Source organism: Accipiter gentilis, chromosome 31 (assembly GCF_929443795.1).
Source record: "Accipiter gentilis chromosome 31, bAccGen1.1, whole genome shotgun sequence".
In the NCBI taxonomy this organism is placed as follows: Eukaryota; Metazoa; Chordata; class Aves; order Accipitriformes; family Accipitridae; genus Astur; species Astur gentilis.
In genome coordinates, this window is record NC_064910.1 from 5,058,158 (window position 1) to 5,078,177 (window position 20,020).

General features: G+C 39.3%; 1 protein-coding gene across 3 annotated transcripts in view; it reads right to left on the minus strand.

The window, feature by feature from the left end:
- NCK2 (NCK adaptor protein 2) overlaps nt 1-20,020 on the minus strand; it is an 88,615-nt gene that overhangs the window by 34,472 nt on the left and 34,123 nt on the right. Inside the window, exon 1 of one of the 3 annotated variants that reach the window (XM_049834224.1) lies at nt 210-317. The exons of the other annotated variants lie outside the window; for them this stretch is intronic. The gene's annotated coding sequence lies outside the window, so the exon portion shown is untranslated. Of the gene's footprint in view, nt 1-209; nt 318-20,020 lie in introns of those variants that run through there. 3 annotated transcript variants of the gene reach the window in all.

A 20,020-nucleotide genomic window follows, 5' to 3' on the forward strand; every position in this document is an offset into this window, starting at 1 on the left:
AAACATATTACAATGCCAACAAAAACATGTTGATTTTATCCTCTAAATTCTGAGAAGTTACCTAAAATTTTCTAACCACTGCTGGGAGTTTTTGGGGGAGAGGGAAGTGGAGGAGGATGGGAGAGAGTGAGAGGTGATAATATATTTAAAATCAATGTAACAGATTATTTTTTTTAAAAAGTAAAAGCTGTAGATTTTTTTTAACTTACAGATTAGTAGAAACAGGTCCCAGAGTACTTCAAACTATTAATGTCCAAGGATCTTTTTAACATTGACTTTGTTGCCTAGTTCTTAGCAGTCCACAACCCTATGAACTTTGATACCTAATAGTTTATGGGACAAAAAGGCAATTAAAAAAAAACCAACCCCAAACCTCATTCAGAAATTCTGTTCAGCATATCACCTGTATTCAGAGAGGTTCCTTCTGCAGTCTGTAAACACACACACACACTTTCTCCCTTTAGCTACAGTACAAGATGTGAAAACTACGTGCTAGACAGCCCAGCAGTCTACTCTTCCAAAGGAAAAGAAGTGTTTCCCTTATTTAAAGTTAACCTATTCATAAGACACAACAGTGGACTCTATTACAATTTAACAGCCTCCTCTTATCATCACTTTTGTTTCCAGGAGAGCATCACATAAGGTTGAGCTATGGTTGCTAAACTATTTGGCAGCAAAGTTCTGGAAAGCACCAACAACGGCACCCCTCATGGCCAAGGCAGGATGACATTTTTGAAAATCTGAAGCTGAAATCAACAGGTTTAAATTCTCATTTTCCAATTAGAAAACACAAAGGAACATACAACAATTAAAACATTATTCAAATGCACATTTGCACAGCTGAGAGCTCCAAGATTAATTCAAAAAGAAGTTACGATGTTTTGAACAATTGAGAAGAAACACCACCCTTAGAGTTCAAACAGCCAGTGACTTATGCAGGTGGAATTGAGGATTTTACAAGAAATAAGTCACCATACCCTTCAACAATTTTTTTTTTTCTCCCCTAAAATAATAATCCTGTCTGACAATGACATAGGAGAGCCTGAGCTTTGGACCACAGCCTCCAATAAACTGCCCTGGTTTCTGACTCACAGAAAATGGACAGATAGCCTACAGGTCGATAAGCTGATGTAGCCACAGGGGGACTGCAATCAAGCATGTTCTGGAGGCCGGCGTTGTCAATATAATCTCTCTCTCCCATTTAGATCAGTTTATTTTATCTCAGCAATTGTAAAATGGTCAATTCTTACTATTCCTGGGGACATGGAGAACATGAAGAAATAGGACACCATCAATGCAGTTGGCTCATGCTGCCACAACACAGGCTCCACTTCTAAAAAATGGTTATTTTCACAACACAGGCAAGTTAAAATTATCAATATTACAGTATATTAGTAATAAAAAAACAAATTAGGTGTAATATTTGACTAGTGACTGATGGAAAACTATTAAACTCTTCTTATCCCTCTGAAGCAACAAAAAATAACTGAATTGGCTCCTGTTGTAAGAGTCGCCAAGTTTTTCTCCGAGCTGTTGGGGCAAGGACAGAAGCACAGGAAAAGACCACACGTCAGGGCTGACGACATCAACTACACAGTCCTCCGAAAAAATCACTCTGGGAGCCCCAAGCCACCCAACTTCTACAATTCTAGTTATTGTTGAGGTATGAAACTGCCACTCTGCCTGAGAAACAATGTCATTTCACAAGCAGACCCCTTGCATGATGCAATTTTGGCAGAAGTGTAGAAAGCCAAGTTTCTCAAGTGGCACGCTCACGCAGAACCCATTTCAGTAAAGCACTCAGGTTTTGCTGAATGTTTAATGGCAAAAGCACTCCTACCCAAGTGGGGACAGGATTTATAAAGAGTCAAAACGCATCATATAATTGCAGCTGAGCATTTGTCCATTTAAAACTGCATGCATGTCTGTCAAAGAGCTTGATTGTGCTGGGTTTTTAGTTTGGGGTTTTCTGGGGGAGGGGGCAGATCTGGGTTTGGGTTTTTTTTGTTGCAGGGGGGGGGGTCTTTCTGTTTGGTTTTTTGGTTGGTTGGTTTTAAATTTGGGGAACTAGTATTAAAGTTTTTAAAATTACTTTCTTATGGTTACATCATTAGACTGGCTCCATCAAGGACAATAAGGTTCTTCCTGTGACATTTGCAGAGCTAAGATTTCCTCGTATGTGAATAAGGACACATTTGTTCCCCAGAAGGGGGGCTGTAGAATTAGTAGTTTTGAAATACTTCTGCAGCACAGCTGTGTGCCGAACAAAAGATTAGAAGTAAAGGACATATCTAGATCTGGGGAAAAACATAAGGAAAAAACAGTAATACAGCCTTCCAAAGCAGGCGAGTGTCCCATAAAAACTTGACACGCACTCAAAATGTGAAATTTCTTCAGTATACTGCTTATACACTGTGCAACAAAATATACCACAGTCCCCATAGATTCTAATGTTAACATGAGACTCTTTCACATCAAGAAAATGAAAGTCCTTTACTGCTAAGAGTGTACAACGTTCTGGAATGTTCCTCCTCAAAAAGCTCAGAAGTCCTAGTGCTGACATGCAGTCTCCTCCTCATACCCAACAGGACAACACCCCCCACTTTAAAATGCACCAGTGAAAAGCTTTGAAATACCTATGCAAGGAACTGTAAATTTATGAAATACAACACAGTCATTTCTCAGTACAAGATTGCTTCACTTCAGAAGTATATGTATGGCCTTAGTTTTTAGCTTACCGTATCAAGCGGTCATTTGCTTTACTTTTATGGCAATCTAACTTCCAATCGCAGTTTTTAAACAAACAAACAAAAAACCCAAACAACCCAAAACAAAAGACACCACACTAAATGAGCCAACAAACAAAACTCCACATCCCAGACCTTCAACAGGCAATTCTTACACTAGCAAGGTGACCGATCCCCACTTCCAACCCCTTTTAACCCAGCATTTCCTTCATTGCTAGCAGTGGTAGTAAACTAATTTATTTTACCAACATTGTATTTGCTGAAATGTTACAACTAATTAGTTTAGATTGAACTCGGGTATTTTCAGCCACTTTTGTTTCTTCCCTCCAGTTTAGGTTTTTTTAGCCGAGGAGTCCTGTCTTCAGTGGCAGCTGCCCTACTGCAGAAGCACACCTGAAAATTTTCCCCCACAAAAACATCCTGGGGAGAGAGGGAAAACCTGAAAAATCTGCCCGGCTAGGAAGGCAGTGAACAAAAACCCAACCAAGGTAAAGGCAGTTATAAGAAGACTGTACTGAAAGCTTGCTCAGACAGGTGAGGAACATTAGCTAACCCTAAGGCAGACATCAGTGGAATGTCTAGTACTGTAGCTCCTGTAAAGCCTTTATCAGAAAAAAGTCCAGAAGGGAAAAGGTTACGTTCAATAAACCATCAATGATTCAAGAATTTAGCAATGTCAGAAAGAAACCAAAGACAAACAACCACCTATGCCGTTTTGAACCAATGCTTAAAACCGAACCATGCAAGCAGTATTTGAGGTTATGGAAACTAAAATGTAGAGGACCTGAAGAGAATTTGCTCCCACAAACTTTTAAATCTGCTACGTGATTTTTCATGTGAAAGATTTGTTGGGTTGATGTTATTTCAAATATCAAACTATACACAATTGTTACACAGATCTCATTATCTTCTACCAAGCCTGGATTTCTCCCCCCACCATATAGGTCTAATGTGTTTCTCCCACAATGATAAATAAGAAAGGATCCATTCCAGCATGCCGCCTGAACTGGAATCTTCTCCTATAGACTGAAACAAGTTAGCACTCCCACTAGTTTAATGCCCTAGCCCAAAGGGCAGAAAAGCAGTATTTTTTTCTTGCCTTCAGGGTTACATCAGGGATACACAGTTGGTATAGTGCAAACAGGAGGAGGTATGGTTGAGCTTTAAAGAAGCAGTGAGAAAGGAAGCGGTTGCTCTCCTTGTTCACAATTTATTTTGCAAAAAGGAACATGGCTGAAAAATGACTGACAGTAATGCTTGAAATTTAATCCCTCACCAAGGGAACAAGCAAAAATTCTATTAATAGGAAGTGACAATTGATGTAACAGACTGTTCTGGAATTGGATGCCCTCCTAAGACACACTGAAAGAAAGGCACTAAATTGATACGGAGGCTTTTACATGACACTGATGTACATTAAAACACGTAATTGCTATGCAACATTACATAATATTGTACAGTAATTATGTCTTGAGTTAATTGTCTTGGGAGAATGAAAAGCTAACTAATGACGTATCACAGTTTTCTCTAAGATTTGATGCTGAACAACCTCTCTCCTTCTCCTGCCCCCAAACTCTGAATCAAAATGGGTTTGGAACCCTCCAGCACATCTTGCTGGCGGGCCAGCTATCCGGTGGTGTCCACTTGGCTGATCTTTTGTAAGCTACAGCAAATAGGCAGTATTTGGTCCTCTAAGGTATCACAGCTATGAAAAAATAAAAAAAAGTCTCTTTCCATCAAGGCCTCTTTTATAGTAAGCGGATGTGCTTACTGTATTCTGTAATTAATAAAATAACTTGTATTGGATCACTTCATCTGAAGCACATTCTAAGTCTGAAGCTTTCTTATTTATGAAGAGGCAATCTCGGGTTAGCCTGCCTACTGTTTCAGGAAGTTTGAAGCTTTGTTTTCACTTACAGATGTTCTCTTTGTTGCATGTGTGGTTAGGTTTTTCTAAATCAGCCTGGATGAAGAGTTTTGACATATAGAAAGATTTCAAAAAAGCATTTCTACATTTGAGATTGTTTCACTCGGTTCTTGGGGATCAGTAAAGCACCAGACTCAAAGACAGAACTCAAAATGCATTAAAAAGAACAGAAATGTGAATTCAAATGAAAATTTGTGAAAAAGAATACACCTTTTGGACATACTTTCAGCAATTTCCAGTAGAACGCAGCACTTTTTACAATTAAAGTATGTATGTCTGAAAAAACAGGAAAATATCATCTCCTCCTTGCAAAGGCTAAAGTTAACCTAAACCAAGCAAAATGTATTTCGAATGATTGCTACAAGAAAAATCTCAAAATGCAGAGGTTTAGAAAGAGTAAGCAAGCTGACCCAAATTATGGCAAATCGCAGCCCTTTGTTAAAACCAGTAAAAACCCTTCCATGCTTTGTTACATGGGCTATTTGCTGGCACTTAGACAAATGGAGATGGATCACATAAAGGCCACCTTGTCTAACTGCTGCTGCAGTTTAACACTTTTAATACTGCATATAATGTGTGTCAATCCACCCCAAGGGACACATTTCTTTGAAAAGAGGTCACTGCACCAAAAATTATTGTAAGAATACTCCCCCCCTCTTTTAAAGGAAGTTAACCAAATAGCTGTAGTGATCAAACATTCATCATCTTGCTATGCAGTTCTGAGGTGCCAAACTGATACCCGGGCTGCCTAAAATTGCTGACTGTTTTAACACAAGTTTTACAATTAATTTGGGGTATTTCACTATTAGGTCTCATTAGGATGCATTGACTACAGCACTAAAAGTGATAGCTGAGTAAGTGCAAGTGATTATTATCTAATTTACTTTGATGTGCAAACTGAAGACACAATCACAATCAATAGAAGCTGCTGTTGGTAATTTAGGAGGGTCAGTTTTCCAAAGCTGAAAACAAGCATGAGTGGAAGCTGTAAACAATAAACGTGAGCAAAGATATAAATAAATGGATCCACTGCAAAGGAGGACTGTTTTATTACATTTCCCAACTTACTCTCACAATTTAGCATTTATGAAAGAAGTATTATATGGTTAAAAGAATATTCTGTTTAAAAAGTGAGGTAAAAAGCTCTGGAAGTTTTCTGTGTCCCCTCTCCCTGGTCAGTTAAAAGAAAAAACTGATAGCAACAAGCTCAAGTCAGGAAACGCAAACTGAAGCTAAGAAAAAACTGCAGTTCAGCTCATTAAGAACTATAAAAAGTTATTAAACTGCATCTGGAATAAATTAAATATTAGCAATAGAATAAGTACAGAATTAGATAGAACATAAAGTTTCCTGCACATGATGTAGGAAAAAAATGTTTAACACTTATTTCTACACTATGGGATTATTTTACAACGACAACCATTTTCTTCTCTGTCATTAACTAGGGTATGAAAACAATACAAGAAATTAAACACTTTTAATCTTCAAATGCACCCCAAGATAGCAGAACCATGCACAAAGCTTTTACAGTTTTAGTGTCAACTCTGACAAAATTTAGAGCAATGAAGAAGTTCTGGAGAATTGCAGCTGTGCCACTAATTTGAAAGCATAAATTGGACAATCCTTGATAACACCACCAAGCAGTCAGATGAACTCTAATCCTAAAGAAAAATAAAGGAAACAGACAAAGGACCCCCCCCAAAAAAACCCCACACAGTATACCAGCAGGTTATGGATGTGCAATTAGTACTTATCAAAAGGCTTTTAAGGAAGATAGTCATGAACAAACTATTTTTTCGGTACATTTTTCACTTCATTTGATCTCCCAATTTAGGTCTACCAATCGACCCAAGCCCACAGCCATGCTGGACAGATGAACAACCAGCCGACGGACAGCTCCAGCCGCAGGGCTGACTTCAAAGGCAGGCTCAGCAGACACCATGAGCCGTTCTGGCAGGTCCCGAGACATCTGTTCTTAGGTGCAAAAGTACTCGGTTTCCTTATGAGTCACTTGGGGAGGGGCGGGGGGGGGGGGGAGAATAATTATAGATAAAACTGTGAGGGTGATACAGCCCGGTAAAACAGTTAATCACATGCAGGACTGCCCTGCCGCGGGCCCACTTCTACATGACACTTCTTGCTAAAATATAAGCAGGCTGTATATCTTCAAAAAAAGTGAAGGATCAGTCTTAATTAACCGGTAGTTTAGAACTCTACTAAATAACTTCATCTTGATGCTATCCAACAGGCTGCCCCTGCACACCTCGCACCCTCTCCCCTTCTGTATCACCTGCCACTGTTTCAGGGCACAATCCTGCAAGGTTTGGGGTTTTGTTTCTTCAACCGGATGCCTCCGACAGCTTCTAAGCAATGTTTTCTTCTCTCAGCCCCACAACATATCTGATATCCCAATCTCTAATACAACTGCAGCTACACTCTGGCGCCTTGTATCTTGTGCTACAGAACAACTGCAAACAGGAAACCTCAAGACTAGTTTAGTGGTAACGAATTTCTGCACAGCTCTAACAAAGCACAAAAGCCAAGCTTGTTTTTTGTCTTGTAAGTGGCTTAGAAGTCTTTTTAAAAGACACACAAAGAAATAAAGGAGAATACAGATTATAAACACCCAGAAATACATCCTTCCTGCTAAGAAGTCAGTACAGCACTTTACCATTCAACAAAAAAAGAAATCTCACTTTATATATGTTTGTATAATAACATATAAAAGGATGTTTGTAAAAAAAATTTCCCACCCAGTGTTTTCATCAATGTTCACACGAATCGGTCTGCCCTGATAAAAAAAGCAGGGACTGCTTCAAGTGTTCTTTTCAAATGTAAGCTCACCATTTAAGGAAAAGAAATAGTTTTAATCACAGAGTCCGCATCTCTTCGGCGAGACCCACCTATGTTTTGTGTGCAGCCCAGAGCCTTAGTGATGACTGTCTCTGATGGCTGCAGGTGATGCTTAGGACCTTTCCAGCTCTCCAAGCCCTACTCCAGCAGGAAGGTGTAGCACCAGTGGGGATGCCCTTGAACGTAGAGACCGCCAAGCACAACGAACGCAGCGAGGGCAATCCCCCAGCTCACATCTTTCCTCCTTTCTTGTAAGCCAAAGTCACCTCACAGTCACAATTGCCCATTATTCAGATCAATACAGCTTCGTAATTTTGAGGTATATGGTCTCAGAAAAAGTTGAAGTTGCAAGAAGAGGACACAATGCTGTCACAACAGTAAGACTTTGGACAATATTATTAGGTAAGAATAAAATTGCTAACATTTATATGAGAAACTAGCAGATACTTTAGCCTGCTACATCTCTAGTGGTAGAAAAGAGAAAGCCATCCAGGCTATTACAAGGTAGGCTGCTGGAGCACTAAAAGAACCCAAAACTGAGTTCTGGCCTTCTATTAATTCATGCAATACCACCCTAATTTTATACGATATACACTGTTCCATGTTGTGACCTTCATAGAAGCTAACCTTCCCAATTCCCTATTTTTTTAATTTCATTAGTAGTACTGCTATGCCCCAGCATTTCCTGGTCTGGGGCAGTTCAAGATACAAATGCTTAATCAATGGGACAGTTTTTAAAACACATAATACGAAGTACTATCTTTCCTGTTTATGTGATAAGCACTCTGCTGTTTTGGGAAGCTAAGTTTTTTTAAATCTTTTGATGTCTAACTTAAAAAGAAGAGGATATTTCTATACCCTTTTTGGAACAGCATGCCTGATATAAAGTAGGCAGTGTTCATTTTTAGCTTCTGACAGATGATTTAAATTGAAAATTCTATTTCAAAGGACAAAAAGCTGGTATTCTACAGCAAAAAGCAACATATGTTACAGTTTTGCAATACTAGTTAGGAGCCTTATAACTTACCTATGCTTAAAAGATAGATAATGTTAGTAATAGAAATTACAGAGAAAACACTCTAATAGGTCTTTAGCTAAGCTGAAGCTGAGTATAGTCACAAACACAGTTATAATAAAAACCTGGCTCAAGTCTTTCCATAAATGTGGGATGACTATTAAGAAAATCGCTAAGGATAACCTTAAGGGATTAAAAGACCCAAACAAACATATTTCAGCTTGTTTGGGGGTGGGGGCATTTTTGAGAAATTTGTACTTTTATTTATTTGGAAAGCAAGACAAAGATTAACAGACAGTACCGGCAACGTTATAGAGACCAGGCAAAAAACAAGAGAGGGGGTTTTTGTAGTTAGATGATTTTATTAGTGCTTCATCCAACCCAGACGGTATTTTTGGAAGAAGGTATTTCCCTATACCTTGAAGACTATACAAAATTGCGTCTTTTCATGCCCTTTTATTACATATTTATCAGAAAACACAAGGAGCATGAATTATTAAGTCATCATCGCTGGTTTTAGTCTGTCAAAAAAGAGTTTTAAAAAAAAAAAAGGTATTGAATATAAAGCAACTCTGACCGCAGACAGCCAGCTAACGTCCCTTCCTACCAACCCCTTCCTTCCTCCAGCCTTTGGCCCCCCTGTGCTCGTACCATCTGCCCTCAACCTCCCTCTCCTGCATCTGTTGCTGCAAGCTCCACCAGCAGGCAGGGCTCAGGCAGGTGCCGGCAGCAGCTGCAGGTTCTTCTGCCTCCATCAGCAGCCTACGCAGATGCAACCACTGCGGCTGACCCGATCTGCGGTGACTTTTTCCACTATTAGGGCAAAAAGCTGCTGGTTGCTTTGTTTTGAAGGCACTGCCATCAAGAGCCATGGTTTTCCACGTTCTGGACAGCAATGGTAAAAGCCAGACTGTGCAGAGAGGACATTTTCAGACCCTTCGGCTGCAAACGGCATGAGACAAACAGGGAGGAGGCAGCTTTTTTGGCCTATGTTTCTCGGCTGCTGAGTAAACAAAACAGAACCCCAAATGTTACCTCACATTTAGACAAATATAGCGAGAGGGTCAGAAAAGAGCATCGGCTCACCTTTTCTTGATTTCTTTTAGAAGCAGTTTCAGAAAAGCCACGCTGCTAATAAACAGCTCAACTGCACTAAAGGAAACTTTTGGGAAAAGAGACCTCATCTCTCCTCTAAAACAGCAGCAGTGATTAACAGCCACACCTCCTCCGCGTTGGTTTACGGGTATTTCTACTAAGTCAGAGACACAGATAAGCTTAATGTTTGTTGTTGGTGTTGCTCTGGACTGTTGTATCTCCACTCCTCCCAGCAGACAACATTTAAGCTTACCTATACCTTTGGAAATACATGAAAATAATAAAAAAAAAAACCAAACAAAACAGAAGAGAGAGGAAAGTCCAGGAAAAATACAACGTATGTTAGGTGTCTACGCAAGACAAAATTAGAAATCATTTTACATCTACCAACCCCTCCACAGTCCCTTACAAAAAGGGGGTAAGGAGGGAGCCAAGCACACAAGATCATAGGAAAAAAAATCCAGACACTCTACTGAGAGGACATTTAGGTAATATTATCTATATGACAGACTGGTGAAATGCTCTGCGGAAGAACAAATTAAGTGTACCGCTGTTTGTGCATTTTCATCCTCACTGTCAATAAACCTGCCTTCTCACCTTGAAATTAAAACAGCCAGCCACTCAAGATAGGGTGAACACCATGAAATTTTATGAAGGCGACATCCTTGAATTTCTTTCAAGATAAAAAAAAAAAAAAAAAAAGGCGGCATTTGAACGATTTGCTTCCATTGCCGCTTCTTTTCCCCTAGCTCAAACATTCAATGGACTGCAGGAATTACACTTCACTGGAAGTGTTAGTACATTTATGTATTGTATAAACAAAGAACAGTCCTCAGACATAAGAAGTTTAACCTTGATCTCACACAGAAGGACAAAGCTCAGAATCACTGTGGATTGCTACGTTTTACTGCTAATCCCTTGAAACACTGCTACCTACTTTTCAAGGGATTTCACTTTAAACTGTCTATAAAATGCTGAAAATAAAATTGAACTGCTGACCTTCTGTTCCCCAATAGAAAAATCATATATTCGCTTTTTAACTAGAAAGAGGAAGAGATGTTTGTTCAGTTCAAAAACGCATTTATTCCCAACCAAAGCTGTTTAGGAAAAAGAGTACATTGTCCATTTCTAGACAATGTTCACTTTATAGTCTTAAGCAATTTATCAATTGCTTTACAAAAAAGCCCATTCAATCTACCTCATGACAGTAGGAAAATGTGAAAAATACGTATATTAAAACAATTTTTAACTTTCTAGCTCACAGAGCCCTAAGTAACTTACGGGCCCTGTTCAGACTGTTGCTGTGAGCTTTCCAGTTCACTATCATTTCAAATACTGAATAAATTCTTGGACTTCTGGATTTATTTTTTTTTTTTTTAACCACCTGGACCAGAACTTTTGTCCAATATAAAAAGGTGCACGTAGCAGCACAAAAAAAGTATTAAGACGCTTCTCAATTTAACTCTCAGGCACACAGTTCCACAGATTTTTACCTGAATTTGGAGTTACTGAACATCTATTTGTCATATCTAGGAGACTTTCTCACAGAAAAAGCTACTTTCTAGAAGCAGAGTCTTTGAATAGTACAGGTAAAAATAATCACCGGATGCAAGATAACATTCTTGATTCTGTGCTTATGTATATAGCCAAAGAGGCAGCTTAAAAGATACAGTGTTAGATTTCATTAAGAAACAGCTAGTACTCTTAAATTTATTCCCGTATAAATCTGTACATCTTCCTGAAGAAGACTGGACCACAAGATAGCTACTCGGAAAGCTATCCTTTTAATTTCCTGATAGGAACACGTACCAAGAGAAAGCACAATTTAAATAAAGAGACACTCTTGGACCTCGTATGAGACATGAGTAAATGCTGCAGCTTTACAAGTCTCTGGTACGGCATTAGCACAGCAGTCAGTCTGACTGACAACTGGGAAAGTATCAGCCCAGGCAAGAAAGGGCTATCTCTCCAGTCTCTCCCTAAAGTTATCTGTTCTCCTTCCATCTGACAGCTCTTCAGAGTCAAGACAGGAATCCTGTCTTACTGCTCCCAAAACACAAGTGCAGGGGAAACTCCCTCACGCTTTTCCAAATAAAACAGGTTTCAAAATGACCTGTCCTGTAGCTCTTAAAAATGCTTTAAATCTAAAGTCAAGACTGCATTTTTGGTCTGGAATGTTGGCAGCATTCATATATTTCAATCAAATTATTTCTTACATATCTTCCTCCCGTTCAGATGAGGTCCTCTTCTGAAAAATAGTACTTGCGAGTGCTCTGCCGCACAACTACAGCAGGCAGCCATTGTTAAATCCTCAATCGAAGGGGAGGGACACAAAACCAAGAGAGAAACACCATTCACTGAAGGGGGAAACGGATGAAAGGGGATTTACTGAAACCCTTCTGCCAGCCGTGCTCCAGAGAATGCAGGCTGCTGTAAGCATGTTAGGAAGATGCTCCTTATTCTGAACTCTCACCTTGCTGTTCTGGTGTCAGCTGCTCTAAGACTGCTTACACAGACAACCTAAAAAGTTGTTCCACTACTATTACCCCAACATGATTTTCCACTGCTGCTCAAAAAGGTAAGCTTCTGAAAGTAAACTTTTACCAGATGAAGACTAGGAATATCTGACTTTTTCCATAGAAACAGTTACCAAAAACCAAGAATAAGCAATTAGAAGAGTCTACATTTCCATTAACAAAATATACATTCAATAGAGACCAACATTGCCTAACGATGCCAGACTCTCATCCTCCTTTACTCCTACTCTCGGCTCCAGTGCCTGAACAAAACGGAATCTTTCCAAACTCCTCTAAATCTACTGTTTTATCTTCTGCCAGAAACTTCTTCACAGCTCACTTTTCTGAAGAAATTCTCCCTGCAATAAACAAATCGGTTCAAAATTAAACACTTGGTTTTGGCTGCTATATCACATTCCCTTTCATACAGAAATGTTATGTACTCTTACACTGATGAAGATGTTCTATCCTCACACACACGGACACATTTTCTTCCTTACTCCCACCAGATAACAATAAAATGCATCAACAAATGTGAAAGGGAATTAATAGTAGCCAAATAATTTCCAAACATGGAGAGAGACTGCGGGGATTAATATCTGCGCTAGAACAAAGATTAAATAAAGGAAAAACAGGTTCAAAACCACAGGTCTGAAATTTGGAAGTTTAGCCACAGAATTCTTGTTCCTCCTAGATTAATACAAATTTAAAAATGTATATTACAACAGAAGAGAAGCCAATAGCGTTACCAAATCTGCATCAAGCCTCAATGAAAAAGGCTTTTTAAAGAAAATTCATACACAAATATTGGGAGCTGTGGAGCAGCAAGTTACAATCCCTTGACTCATCAAAAGTAGGAGGAAGTATATAAAAATTCACAGATTAGCTCCAGGTGGGGAAGAGAATAGGGAGAAAGGGGAAGACACATGTATCCCCTCTCCCCCTGGACCTCAGGGAGAACTTACAGAAGAGATCCCTTTTCCTTTCCTACACCACAGAACCTCTGAATGCTTCAAGTGGCTAATACCAAGCTTTTTTATTTTATTTGTTCCTTTTCTTAAGTTTCTAGTTGAAAATTAAGTTCTGAGGAACAGGTCTGGGACTGAAGTGTTACTTGATGCCTCGTTCCTGCTCCTCTACTGCGTAGTTAAAAAACTCAACCCTGAAATCAAGCTTTAGTTCCACAAAGGTAAGCAGGACTGTGTCATTGCATCAGATGCTGCCCTCACAGTTTTTGTTTCTCCTATTTTTAAGGATCCTGCAGAATTAGCCAGGGTACTGACTCAGGATGAAGAGATGCCCAGTCACCACTTACAGGCCAGAATCCTCAGTCTGACCAGTGACCTGCTTAGTGCCGTCATTTTCCTCCGCTCCTCCTAAAGCGCAGCCAGCGAGCAAGTCACAACCACCTACTGATGTCTCTGCCGCAACACCTTCTTTGCTGAAGAGTACACAGCAGCAGCCACTCCTCACGCCACTGGACATAAACCCAGCACACATACGGGACGCCCCCGTTTTGGCCACACGATGATGTGTTACCGGTTTCACGGGAGAAGGCTTACAGCTCACAGGTCAAGACTTCCTGAAGTTTCAGTAACTTACTGCAGTCAGAAAGTATGTTATAGCAGCCACGCATCCAATGAGTGCCTGAAGCACAAGTCAGCAGTTGAGAATGCAAGTTTCCATTATCCCTCTGACAGTAAATTCAATTCTCTAAGGAGCACAACTGTCAAAACCTTGCTTAGGAGCTACTTTCAAAACCAGTTTTATAAACATATATACACACACACAGACACAGAGGACGTTTGTAGTTCTAGTCAAAACACTTAAGCAAACCCAAGGATGTCACACCCTTTTCTTTTGAGATAAATACTTTAGCTCACCAGGCACCCTGATCTTCATCATCATAAACCAGCACTCTCTCTAGCAATAATGGAATAGACCTTTCCAGATCTTATACAAATCCAGGGCTGGCAGCAAATGCCATTCAGTAATCTTCAGGGAGAACTAAGAAAGGAAAACTAATACTCTGACTGTTTAATCTTGAAAAACAAATTCAGAGATCAAATATGAAGAGAGGTCTAACCCTCATTCAACAGCATTTTTGGGGCTGGTATGTGATAACTTGAGAACTAATGGTATGAGACAACCCAGCTTATCAGAGAACGTGCCAAGTGACAGACAAAGAGCTACTGATTTTGGTGCAAGATGGAGAACTCAAAACCAGCCTCTTGGGAAAATCCGGATCCCCCAACCGCCTGCTGCTTCAGGGAAAGGATGTCTCTGACATCACCCGCCGCAGCCAGCTGCCATGAGGGGCAGATATTTAACTTGCATATAGGAACACGTCTCTTCAGATGTCTGTATTTCACATTAAAAAAAAATATCAGGCTACGGGTAAATTGTAAAGGTTAGTAGGAAGAGGTGGAACAAGCGGTCGCAAGGAAAAGACATGCTAAAAAGAAACGCAAGCACTCAAACTAGTGAGGAAAAAGAACAGTGTGAGTAGCACTGACAGTAGCAGGGGACCTACTGGAAGGATTATGCATACAGCTGCTGAATCAAAAAGCAGGAGTAGGATCATTTAAAAGAAAGGGGTTAGCGGGGGGAGAGTGATGGAGCAGGTAGAAAATAAGCTGCACAGAGGCTCTATTATGGGGAACAACTAAAAGCAGCTGACACAGACAACAGCCTCCAAAATAAGGAGGGATAAGAGGAGAGCTGCAGGGGAACTCTGAAACAAAAGGGTGTGAAAAGCGAGGACAAAGGAAAGCGGGGGTTAAACCCAGGAGACTGCAAGGAGGCTGTGATGTCTTAAAGTGAGACTCTCCAAGTCAGGGAAAGAAAAATAGACTGTAAAAACATTTCTATCTGTACACATGGTATTCTATGCTTTGTGTTACTACTGGCTTAAAAAAATAAAAAACAGGACAAGCTCATTTTCTCAGTCCTCTCTGCTTAGTACAATTCGAGCTTTGTTACTACAGCGCAAACAGTAATTGTAATCCAAGATTAATTAACCAAATTATTAGAAACAGAATTCCACAGCAAATATACCACACTAACCTTTAAACATTTTCTGTTCTGTGAAATTCACCACTTTCAGCATTTATCCAGAATGCCCGTGGGTAACACGCGCAAAATCATTCGCCAGATACGAAATGAGATGAACTGCATGTGCAGTCTCTTCCCATGCATTAAAAGGCAGTATTTCAGCAAGCCGAACTGTTTTTTAACGCCATAATACATTTGATGTAACACATACCATTTGAATATGATGTATGGAATACGTTAACAGAACTACTGAAAATACACACATTTAAGGCTTTAGCTGTATTTCTACTACACACCAATTCCAACATGAACAATGAAGCGTTTAAAGTTCCCTCAAAGCCTTCACACCAGAAGAACCGCCTTCCAGCCATTATCGAATGGAGAAACAAGCCTTAAACAGATTTTTTAAGTGACCTACACCAACGCTGGCTGTGTACCTGCTCCTGCAAAGCACCAGCCAGCCCCAAAGAGCTACGGAACAGGGACGGCACCCCTCAGAAACCCAAGGAGGCATTTGCAAGCAGGAGATGACAACAGCTCCTTTATGGGGCAGTTAGATCTTAGAGTAACTCGGTGACTGTGGCCTCAGCCGCTAATCCGTTTCCTCCGTCGGGAGGGTTTGGGATCACTGACCTGGCCCCGCACCGATACAGCCCTATCGCACTGCACAGCGCTGGCGCAAGGACTGCTCCCCGTCCCCGCGCCCCAAAAACCTCAAGCTGACTTTCCCCGATGTATGCCTCCACGTACAACACTCACCTAAGGCATGAACGCGTTCAGCATCTCAGGATAACCTCCCTGTGATGTAGCTTAACTACGTGAGCTACCCTGAAGAGTTTCTCAAGATCATATTCTTGGCCACATCAGTTGTCCCTCAGAAGTGCAGTGCATATTCAAATCTAACTGAAACTGGTGTAATGCAGGGATATGTTTATTTAGAAGCCACAGAAATACGGGCTCAGTAACCAGTTCTGCCAGTGGCATTCCTCTAAACACTCATCAAGACACCAAGGTTGGTTGCTGAGTGTTCTGTACTCAGTTCACGAATATACTGGGGCACAAGCTTAACCTTAGCCTACTCATATATATCTATTTTATACACACAGCTTAACTAATAGCTATATTCATGAGCAACATGCTAGATGCTTTTCAGCAGGCAAAGCTTTTTTTGGCTCAGAAAAACTAACATGCTGGATGAGAAGACAGACGAAGTCCACATTAGCTATCAAACCACAAAACTACTTCCACCAGGAAGAACGTGGTCATTGTTTTATTTTTACTGAACTGAATTGTCATGTATTGATGAAAGAGCTGTACAGTGTCCTCTGATGAGGACTCCATAGGGACTGCAGTTAAAGTATGCTGCAAAGGCTATTTGTGGACCATAGCAGGTACCATTGATACCCACAAACCTGAGTTGCGCCTGAAGCTATCAATGCGGGAAAAAAATTATAGACAAGTGATTCTTAATAATCTAGTTTTATATTATTAGTATATAAGAGCATGCCTGTATTTTCATGTGAAGAACTACAATTACTACAAAGAGAAATAGAAAAAAATGTAAAAAATCCAAAAGAGAAAGTACTAAAATTATGTAACTCAGGGAAGATCAATTTATTGGGGGGGTGGGGCGGGGTGTATACCTGTAGTTATGGGGGCGTAGGATGGTATGAAAGTGTTCTCCCTACCGTCCACAATTACAGGTTAGAAAGTATTCTGCCACTAGCATAGCATAATGGGCAGTATTCTACAAATTCATTTATTATACTAAATGTCTGTAAATATATTTAAGTAATGCTAAAGTTGCATTCGAAGGCTTAAAAGCAACACTTTAGGCACCTGGGATAATTGATGTAATTACAGGAAACATTTTTTTCTTAAGGGAAAGGAATCCAGACATCCACTCAGTACATTCAGTACATACCTTTCATTCTCTTAATTACTGTCAGAATCAAAATTTCCCATAACTATCTCATACAAAACACCAAGAACAGGGATTGTTTTCCTTGGGTTTAAACTCCTCAAAAATCAACAACTACAAACATGCTGATCCATAGAAAAATACCAAGAACTATTTTGGTACAGCATCGCAGACAGTTCCATCAAATTGAAATGTCTGTGGTGCTTTTTCCTTTAAATGAGGAAGATCAGTCTTTCAGAAGCTGCGAGCAGGTCCCCAGTCTCGCAACACGAGGAGTACATCGGCCTCACAGTTGTTCCAAGTACCTTTACAGACTAGGCTTTCCACCAAATGTTGTGGTACTGCAGCCATTGACATCTGATCACATTTTGGCGTATCTGCTGAGTACTAGGACACTGATAACTTTGCTTGTACCTGTTGCTCCTGATATGTTCAGAGGTATCCCTGAAGAACCAAGCAGTACATTCCATAAAGGTGTACGAAGTCTCAAAAAATTATACTATTAAAGAACACTTCCCAGAAGATTTTATCTAAAATACAAAAAAGAACTGCTCAAGGCACATATTAATATTGCAATCACTTTTTAAAATATTCTATTATGAAAATATGAGATGAAATTTATTTTTTGATTCAAAGACCGCAAGTGAATGAGGAACAAGTTCAAAAGTACAGAATACCACTACATACAACATGATGTTCTATGTTTTCCGGATAGTTTCAGATTTGCAACAACTGAATGATTGCAATAAATTGCCAGAACATTAGGCTTCATCTGTAACTTCATACTAATTTAATTGCAGAAATGACAGATCTTTTCTTTTTTAAAAAAGGGTGCTTTCCATATAGTTCTCTTCAGAGAGAGAGAGAGAGAGAGAAACAAAACCAAACAACTGAAAAAAGCCAGCTTGCCCAGCTAGATAAAAGATGAGCTGGCAGATCTTGACAACCACATACTAATTACACTGTAGTTCTGACTCAACAAAATCCCATAATGACACATTATCGTCTGCAGTTCAGTGAAGTTTAAGAAAATTTTGACTGTAATTTGTGAATATTTACTCTGTTGTCAATTGCATTTCATTTTCAAAGGGCAAATGGTTTACTATGTTCTGGTTCAACAAAGCATTTCAAGTGTAGGCTTTACTGAGCACACACCTATGCATTCATTTCCTTTCAGGAAAGGCATTAGAAGGCTCCCTGTTTTGCAGAATCACATCTTTACCAAGTTGAACATAGTCCATCAGAACCATGCACACAAAGGAGGGAAAAAGACATAAAATATTAATACAGAAGTTAATTTCAGTAACAAAATTAAATCTAAGTATTGTCTCATTGGACGCAGCAAGTATTCTGGGTACCCATACTTTAGAAGAAGAGAAAAAAAAAAAAAAGACGACAGACTACTACACACCCTGTCAACTGAGATGTCCAAAGAGTTCTTGCTCTACTCCCTTCAGTGAGCTATTATCTATTTATTGCCTTTTTGGGAAGTATAGAAAACCTTCACCTGCTGTAAACACCTGCACTTTGGGCATATTTGGCTCCCCTCCCCCCTTCTTGTTTTAAAGAGTAGAACTAAAAATTACTCAGTAAGCCAAATATCACAGAAATAAGTTCAACAAATAAAGATGACTCTAAATCTATAACTCAGATTCCAAACACCTATTTCCTTGAACAAATAAGTGGATTTTTTTAAAAATTCGTTTCACTGAACATTTAACTGAAAACTATTATAAAAGATGACAAAAAAGAGATTCCAAAGATAAAACTCTAAAGACTTTTATATTACACATTTGAAGTCAATGCAAAATTTGGGACATAGTCAGTAAAATACAAGCTTAATTTTTAGTAGAAAAAATAGAATAATTTTACTATGATTAAGTCTACAGTCTGATGAATCATTGGCTATACTCTGATCTGTTGGAAAGGCCAGCGTTATAAATTCGTCCATTACGCTTAAAGACATATATCAAATAATTTGGAAATGTATTGCAAGAGCCAATTGCAGCATCTCAGAGTTTCTATTCTAGTACTTCATAATTTCCTTGTCAGTTTGAAGGAAACTGAATAATTTGCAAAAACTTATGTAGATGTTATACTTAAGACTGGGCTGCATTTTTAATTCTAACTGGTTGGTTCACCTGCACTTTATTAAACAAATTAAGTCTAATTTCAACATCTAATAACACTTCATTGAACAAGTATTTAACAGAACTCGCAACAAATATCAAGGCACACAAGGACTTAATACCTTGCTTTCCATTTAAAGGCTCCAAAATGTCAATAATGAGCCTTCATAACTTCCTTCTGAAGATGGTAACATTACTTTTATTTTATAAACAGAGAATTGGAGTAAGAAATAATAAATCCACCTGGTGAAGTAATGAATGAAACTAAGATTCCCAGTTTTCTGTTCGGTCTGCAGTCACTACAATGCTGAAAGTTCTTTCAGTGTTCTGTCTTTTTGCTTTTATTTTTTGGTACAGTTGTAATGAGGTTGACTTTTATTAAAAGCTTCTGTTAATAAATCTCTGCTAAGCCACAGAGATAACTACAGATACTAGAAACAGACAACAGGGTACATGAATTAACAGAAAAAAAGATAGCCAGACTTTACCACAAAATGAATCCTATGGAAAACATCAGCTTCATTAGGTTATTTCAGGTCTTCAGAGCCAGCCCAGGAAGATACTCTATATATACTGAATGCAGTTCTGTTCTACTCCCACAGAAACCCCAAAACTCCTTTCCTCTCAATGCTTTATAAGCTATTACTTAGTTTTTAGATTTCAATCAAAGAACAATATTAAGTCTGCTCCACCACAGGCTATGGATGGCTGCTACTCCTCCATACCTCCCACACTACTACATCCTGCCTACAGCACCTTCAAG